General features: G+C 47.0%; 1 pseudogene; it reads left to right on the forward strand.

Moving 5' to 3' along the window:
• The first annotated feature begins 6,069 nt into the window (after window positions 1-6,069).
• Window positions 6,070-6,955, forward strand: LOC116887239 (annotated as a pseudogene).
• The last annotated feature ends 571 nt before the right edge of the window (window positions 6,956-7,526 follow it).

The raw sequence follows: 7,526 nt of genomic DNA on the forward strand, positions 1-7,526 counted from the left end.
CATGATGCCAGCAATGTGAATATCTGCCATGCCCTTTTCTTTAAAACTGTGAGCTAGAATAAGCCTTTTTCCATGCAGCTATTCCAGTCGGGTGCTTGGTCACAGTGATGCAGAAGTAAACAAGGCAGGGGCTTCCTGAACCTGACAAAGGATGCTACTTTGTTTCTGACTCTGTACCTGAGGCGCCTCTTGAACATCAGCTCAGCTGAAGTTGCCACTGTCTATCTGTATTTACTGGGAATTATCGGACTGTTTCCTTAGGGTCAGCGGGCCCTGTGTGCCTGCCATGACTTTTGAAGCTGACGTAGACCTTCTCTGCCAAGAGGGATGTCACATAGGCAGATTGGCTTCTGAGAGACCATGGCCAAAACTGCTGCTTGTCACTCATAAGTCAGCAGGTACCTTAGTGCTCTTGTTACAATCCTTACCCTATTAGGTCATTTACCCTCTGCTCCGAGATCCGAGATCCTTCATTTGTCAGGAGGTCCTTAGCCTCAGTGGAATTGGTGGAATGTTGTTTGTATTACAGAGCCAAGCACTGTGCACGGAACCTCGGTGGGGCACCTCCTGGCATCCCTCTGGAGTCTGATGAAGAGGAAGGTACACAGGGATGGATGGGTTCTTCAGGTCCAGGAAACTCATCTGAGGGAAAGAGACTGGCAATCTGTATACCGTTTTGCTTAGAAAGAGCCAGTCCTGGAATTTACATTTTTTTTGTTTTTTTTGTTTTGGGTAAGCTTGTTTAAATGACCTCGCATGCCTTTCTAGTCTACGTTCATTTCTACATAGAAATGGTCTTCAGTTCTGAACTGTTAGAAAACGTGACTCTAGTGTATCTTTATTTTCTGACCTAAATCTCCTTAGGTGGCTGACAAAAACTTAATATATCTGCCTTGCCCCATCTTAATAATACACGTCAGGGCATCTGTCAGAAGCATTTTATTTCCCGCTCCCAGTGCTTTTAAAGAATTCTTTCAGAGGATCCACAGGTAACCCCTGTGGCTGGCACCCTGCTTTTTGTGACTTGTTGCTTTATATTATCCTTGCCTTCTTGCTCTCCTGTCCATCTTTTGAGAGCTAAAAGATAGTCAAGTCAGTAGGGGAATCGCTACAAAACGGAACAAGTCAAATTACAAAAGTGGTAAGTGTGCAGTGTGGAGTGGAGCCCACCACAGAGTAGTTAACAGACCAGTGAGGAGGAATCCCAAGATCCAGGAGCCTCATCTTTCTGTTGTACAACAGCAGCAAGAGATAGTCCAAGCCTGTAGGAATGGCAAATGTCCTTCAAGTCTCCAGTATATTCACTCAGTTAGCAAGCCAGCTTGAGAGGTTGCCATTTCTGACAGAGCTCCACTGCCTCTCTATGTGGCAGGCTCTGTGTCTTTCCTGTCTATACAGCTCTCACACACTGAAACCCAACGAAGCACTGACTTTGACAATGGGCATTACCCTCGGAATAAGCCAGCTTCACTTCTGAACTGTGAACTTAGGAAGTGAATTCATCCAGTCTCCACTTTCCCATAAAAAGAATTTGAGTGAGCTTATGTGCCATATGACAAGAAAATACAAATTTGGAGATGGGTGGGTGTGATGGTTTGAATATGCTTGGCCCAGGGAGTGGCACTGTTTGGAGGTGTGGTCTCGTTGGAGTGGGTGTGGCCATGTTGGAGTGGGTGTGGCCTTGAGGGGGTGTGACCTCATTGGTGGAGGTGTATCATTGTGGGCATCGTTGGACTTTAAGACCCTCATCCTAGCTGCCTGGAAGCCAGGATTCTGCTAGCAGCCTTCAGATGAAGATGTAGAACTCTCAGCTCCTCCTGCACCATGCCTGCCTGGATGCTGCCATGCTCCCTCCTACCTTGATGATCATGGACTGAACCTCTGCACCTGTAAGCCATCCCTAATTAAACGTTGTCCCTTATAAGAGTTGCTTTGGTCATGGTGTCTGTTCACAGCAGTAAAACCCTAAGACAGAGAGGAAAATACAGATGTGGTAGAGTCATGAAGTGGAGTCCCCATGAGGCCCACACGGTACTGGTGAACCACAGCTTTGGCTTGGAGCCTGAATAGGTGGCCTGGATGCTCCACACCTCATTGTCCATATTCTGAGATCAGACAAGCTTCTCAGAGGCAGCATGACAAGAGAACCCTAAGAGCAGCTTTCTCCTGCACTGGCTTCTCCCTCATTTTTTAAGTTGAGTGGAGTGAGTGAACTGTGTAGTTTCCAATCAACTTCTCAAAAATTTTTCTCTCAGCTATGATTGGGGGTAGATGCAGTTTATTTTAAAAGAACACACCCACTTAACTGTCAAGCTAAATCTCCCTTTAGATTTCTGTCTCTTATGCTTTTGGGGTGACTTAGCTAATCACTTAGTGTGTATATGTAGATGTGTATGTATGTGTGAATGTGGGCACACACATTCCGAGGTACCTATGGGAAGGTGCTGGATACACCAGGCTAGCTGGCCTTTGAGTTTCTGTGGATTCTCTCCATCTTCCACCTCACTGAAGGAACCCTGGGATTACAGATGTTCACTGCAGTGTTTATGTGGGTTCAAATCCCACATAATCAAATCCAGGTGTGATTGGACAATTTGAAAATTGCCTGGCAAACATGCGCCCCCCTCTCAATAAAGCTGTAAGCTTCTTTTGACCCTATAATCTGTGAGTATGTCTGTAAGATTTATAGTTATAGCTCTTCCAGTTTCTGTTCTCAGATCTGATGGGTCATCAAAATCTATTGCTTACCTTTCCTCTTCCTATTTCCCTTTTCTTGTTTTTGCCTGCCTGCCTTCCTTTCTTCCTTCTTTCCTTTCTTCCTTCCTTCCTTCCTTCCTTCCTTCCTTCCTTCCTTCCTTCCTCCCTCCCTCCCTCCCTCCTTTTTTTCCTTTGCTTCTTTAGTTCTTTCTCTGGTTTGTTGAGACAGGGTTTCTCTGTAGCACTGGCTGTCCTGAAACTTGCTCTGTAGACAAGGCTAGTCTCAAACTCAGAGATCTGACTTCTTCTGTCTGCTGAGTGTGGAATTCAAGGTGTGCACTACCACTGCCTGGCAACCATATTTCTTATATATCAAGGCTGGGATAACAATATGGAGTCAGTCTGTAAAAAATATTTGGGAAAACTGATAGATGCAGTGTTCAGTCACAGGTAACGTAGCTTTCATGCAGAAGCCTATCCCCCAAACTCACTCCCAGTGTCAGTTTCTGCACTGGGAGTATTGTGGTTTTAATCTGAAGTGGAGAGAAGTGGGTCAACTATGCAGCCCCCTCCATTTCCAGATGGTGATGCTGCCTGGGGAGGTGGTGCAGTCTGGCTGACAGAGGAGGGCCTTTGTTGGTAAGTCTTTGAAAGTTATAACCTTGCCCTTCTTCTGGTCTCCCTGATCTTCAGTGCATGTTCTTACAACCAGAGATTGGCCTGCTTGTACTACCCAGCCCTTCTCTGCCATGATGGAATGATCGTCCCTCAAACTATGAACAAGAATATAGTTTTCCCTCAAGTTTCTTGTCACTTATTTGCCAAAGGAAACAAACGTAGGCTTTGGGATCTTCCTTCCAAGAGAAGACTTGGGTGATAGCTGGGATAGGTGGATGGTAGTTTCAGGGAGCGGGGCTTTGTAGGTCACGAGTATAGAAATACTTCCATATTTTGACAGTAGACACAGCTGATTTGTTTGGTACACATCCACGGGGTTCCAAAGATGACTGAGTGGCAGGTCCTACCCTACTCTGTGGTTCTTGGTTTTCAAAATGTTTCTAAAACATCTTCTCCTTCTCTGTCTTTCATCATGACCACACCCTATACTCCTGAGATCTCTGGCTTTATTGATAGTCATTCCACTTAAACCGTTCTTCTGCATTTTACTTCCTTTGTAAGAATTTTCCTTCTTTTCAGTGTTTCGAGTATGGGCTACCTGAGAAAGCACTCTGGTTAATACCCATGGTCCTTACTAGCAGGCAATTGTTTTCTACCCCAAGATGGTCTAGGATTTTTGTGGCTTAAAGGAAAAAAGATTTATCTATTTATTTGCATGTGTGTCTGTGTGAATGTGTGTGCATGTGCCTTATGCAGTCCTTGGCAGACAGAAGGTGTTCGTAGTTAACTGATTAGGATTCCTTAGTTACATACTTCACATGAACCCCACTGCCTATTTGATTTCAGACGGCACGGGACTTTTTTTTCCTTTAGATTTATTTTATGGATGAGTACAATATAGCTATTTTTAGACACACCAGAAAAGGGCATCAGATCCCATTACAGATGGTTGGGAGCCACCATGGGTTGCTGGGAATTGAACTCAGGACCTCTGGAAGAGCAGTCAGTGCTCTTAACCACTGAGCCATCTATCTAGTTCAGCACAGGACATTATAAATAGCATGTATTGCTCTAACTGGCCAATATTCCCACCAGAACCCTAGTTTACTTGAATCATTGATGCTGTCATTACCCCCCATTCACCCAACTTCTATTTTATTTTATTTTTTCCCCAACGTAATATTTTGATTAATTATTTGGAAATTTCATATAATGTACCCCGATCACACCCCCATCACTCTTGCTTTCCATTCCTCTCATGTCCTCCTTCTCATGCTGCCCCCCCCATACACCAAATCCAATTTGTGTTGTCTATATACTCACTGGAACATGATCAAAATCCCAGTAGGTAGCCTCTTAAAGAAAACTGAGCCCACCCCTACGCTCAGACATCAACCGTGAAGAGCTACAGTTCAGCGCCTTTATCACGATTTTTTTTGACGACCCCCCCATCACGATTTTTAAGGGCTCTCTTCAATAGCGTCTGGTCGGGACTGTTTGTGTGTGGGTGGGACAGGGTTTTTTGTGTGTGTGTGTGGGGGGGGCGCGGAGGCGAGGGGATTGTCAAAGAAGCCTTCAAAGTTTCTTATTCTCAGTTACGAGTCTGCAGTCATTGATACCACTGCAAAAGAATCTTCCTAGCCGGCAGCTAGTGGCAGCATGGAACACAGACCTTAATGTGATCCCCTGCAGCAGCCCTAATCACAGCCATCAACAGGGTTTCCAGGGGGTGCTGTCATTTCGTTTTGGGATTTGACTTGGGTTGCCGTGTGTAGCCAGACTTTTGGCTCCGGTTCTTATTTCTACTGTCCTTCTCCACCCTTATCCATTCCAACCTCCCAATACTAGTAGGAGAGAAAGAAGGATAGAGGGGCGACGGGATATCGGTATCATTAGACCACTTCCTGCTGATCAGGGGTGTTGAGTTCCTTGGGGGCGATTTTGATCTTTGTTGTCAAGAGTATCTCCAACCAGCAACCAACAGCAGCGGGAGAAGGAGCAGCAGCGATGGAGGCAGCGGCGGTGGCGGTGGTGGTGGTGGCGGCCGGACCCCTCTAGGGGCTCTTGTATTTATATGCTCTCTCAGGAGTCCCCAGAATTCCAAACGCATACCCTTACAAAAACTATGTGCAGCTGGCAAAATCGTGATCCTGTCAGAGGATGAGGCAGATCATAGTCAGCTGCTATGGACAAGCTGAAGCGGCCCTGTATCCTGCACCTGGAATTAAAACAAAAACGTATTAGATGTATTTTGTAATGGGGTAGCATTGGGAGATGCTAAATGGGGGATGCAGTGGGAGGGGGTGCCTTAGTGGGCCCATGCTGAAGTATGTTCCCCTACCCCCGAGGAACCAGCCATACGATGATGGGTCTAGTAGAAAATGAAGTTTATTTGGGGCATGGGATGGGGGTGTGGGGAAGAAAGGAGACAGAAATGGACAGAAAGAGGAGAGAGAAAGAAGGGAAGAAGTTGTCCAGGAATATGTGGGGAGAAAATGGGGTGGGGGAGGAGAGGGCGGGTTGCTGAGAAGGTGGTCGGGGAACGGGGAGGGGTTGGTGGAGAGGGGCGGAGAGGTACAGTCTTTTTTATAGCAAGCCAGGCTCGCACCTGTTGCTGTTGCTAGGTAACTGTTGGGTGGAGCCTAGAAGAAAGGCTAACAATATAAAATTCTCACTACAGCCATGAGATCTAAATAAGACTGTATATTGACTTTCCTCACTACCCAGGGACGGATCCATATGGCTTCTTCTTGGTTCCCATCGTAACTTAAAAGGGAAACTCACACAATGTCCGGAGCCCTTGACGTCCTGCAGTTGGAGGAGGATGTCCTCAAATTCCTTGCCGCAGGAACCCACTTAGGTGGCACCAACCTTGACTTTCAGATGGGGCAGTACATCTACAAAAGGAAAAGTGACGGTATCTACATCATAAACCTGAGAGGACCTGGGAGAAGCTGTTGCTCGCAGCTCGCGCTATTGTCATTGAGAACCCTGCTGACGTCAGGAACACTGGCCAACGAGCTGTGCTGAAGTTCGCTGCTGCCACAGGAGCCACTACGATTGCTGGCCGCTTCACACCTGGGACTTTCACTAACCAGATCCAAGCAGCCTTCAGGGAGCCACGGCTTCTAGTGGTGACCGAACCCCGGGCTGACCAGCAGCCCCTCACAGAAGCCTCTTACGTCAACCTGCCTACTTGCTCTGTGTAACAGACTCTCCCCTGCGCTATGTGGACATTGCCATCCCAAGGGAGCTCACTCAGTGGGTCTGATGTGGTAGATGCTGGCCCAGGATGTACTGCGCATGCGAGGAACTATCTCCCGTGAGCACCCGTGGGAGGTTATGCCTGATCTTTACTTCTACAGAGACCCAGAGGAGATTGAGAAGGAGGAGCAGGCTGCTGCTGAGAAGGCTGTGACCAAGGAGGAATTCCAGGGTGAATGGACCATTACCAGTGCCTGAATTCATTGCCGCTCAGCCTGAGGTGGCAGACTGGTCTGAGGGTGTGGAGGTGCCTTCTGTGCTCATCCAGCAGTTCTCCACGGAAAACTGGAGTGCGCAGTCAGCCACTGAGGACTGGTCAGCAGCTCCCACAGTGCAGACCACCAAATGGGTTGGAGCCACCACTGCGTGGTCTTGAGTTGCTCTGCAAACACCTGAGTGGAGGGGAAAAAAGGTGGAAGGAAAATAAAGTTCCTAAAAGCTTAAAAAAAAAAAAAAAAGACCGTATATTGAAAATGCTTAGTACAGTAGCTGGCACATTTTAGAGCTCCGTAAATGATAACTACTACCGTGGTTCTCACTTGAGTTGAGGGCACTCTGTGACCACAAAAGAACCTGTACATCATTGCACTCCCTCAGCTGTTAGAACTCAAAGGATAGAGGACACCGTTCTGATAACTTTTCATTTAGCCAGGGAAAGGATCCTAGGAAGGTCTGAGATGTGTGAAGATGTGTCCTGAGCAAGAGGATACTGTGGCCATTCGAGGAGGGGGGTGTCTAAGCCAGATGAAGGAAATTATAGCCCCTGAGTCAAATCTGGCCACTTAGATGGTATGATAGAAATAATACGCCTCCTGGGGAGGTGTCACTCTGAACACTCAGGGATGGGGGAAAGTGGCTAAGTGCCTGGTTGTCTAAGGCTGATGCCTGAATAAGAGTCAACCCCCAACAGAAGCCTTTGTCAGCGTATATATACTTTAGGCTTATGC

Source organism: Rattus rattus, chromosome 18, assembly GCF_011064425.1.
Source record: "Rattus rattus isolate New Zealand chromosome 18, Rrattus_CSIRO_v1, whole genome shotgun sequence".
NCBI lineage: Eukaryota > Metazoa > Chordata > Mammalia > Rodentia > Muridae > Rattus > Rattus rattus.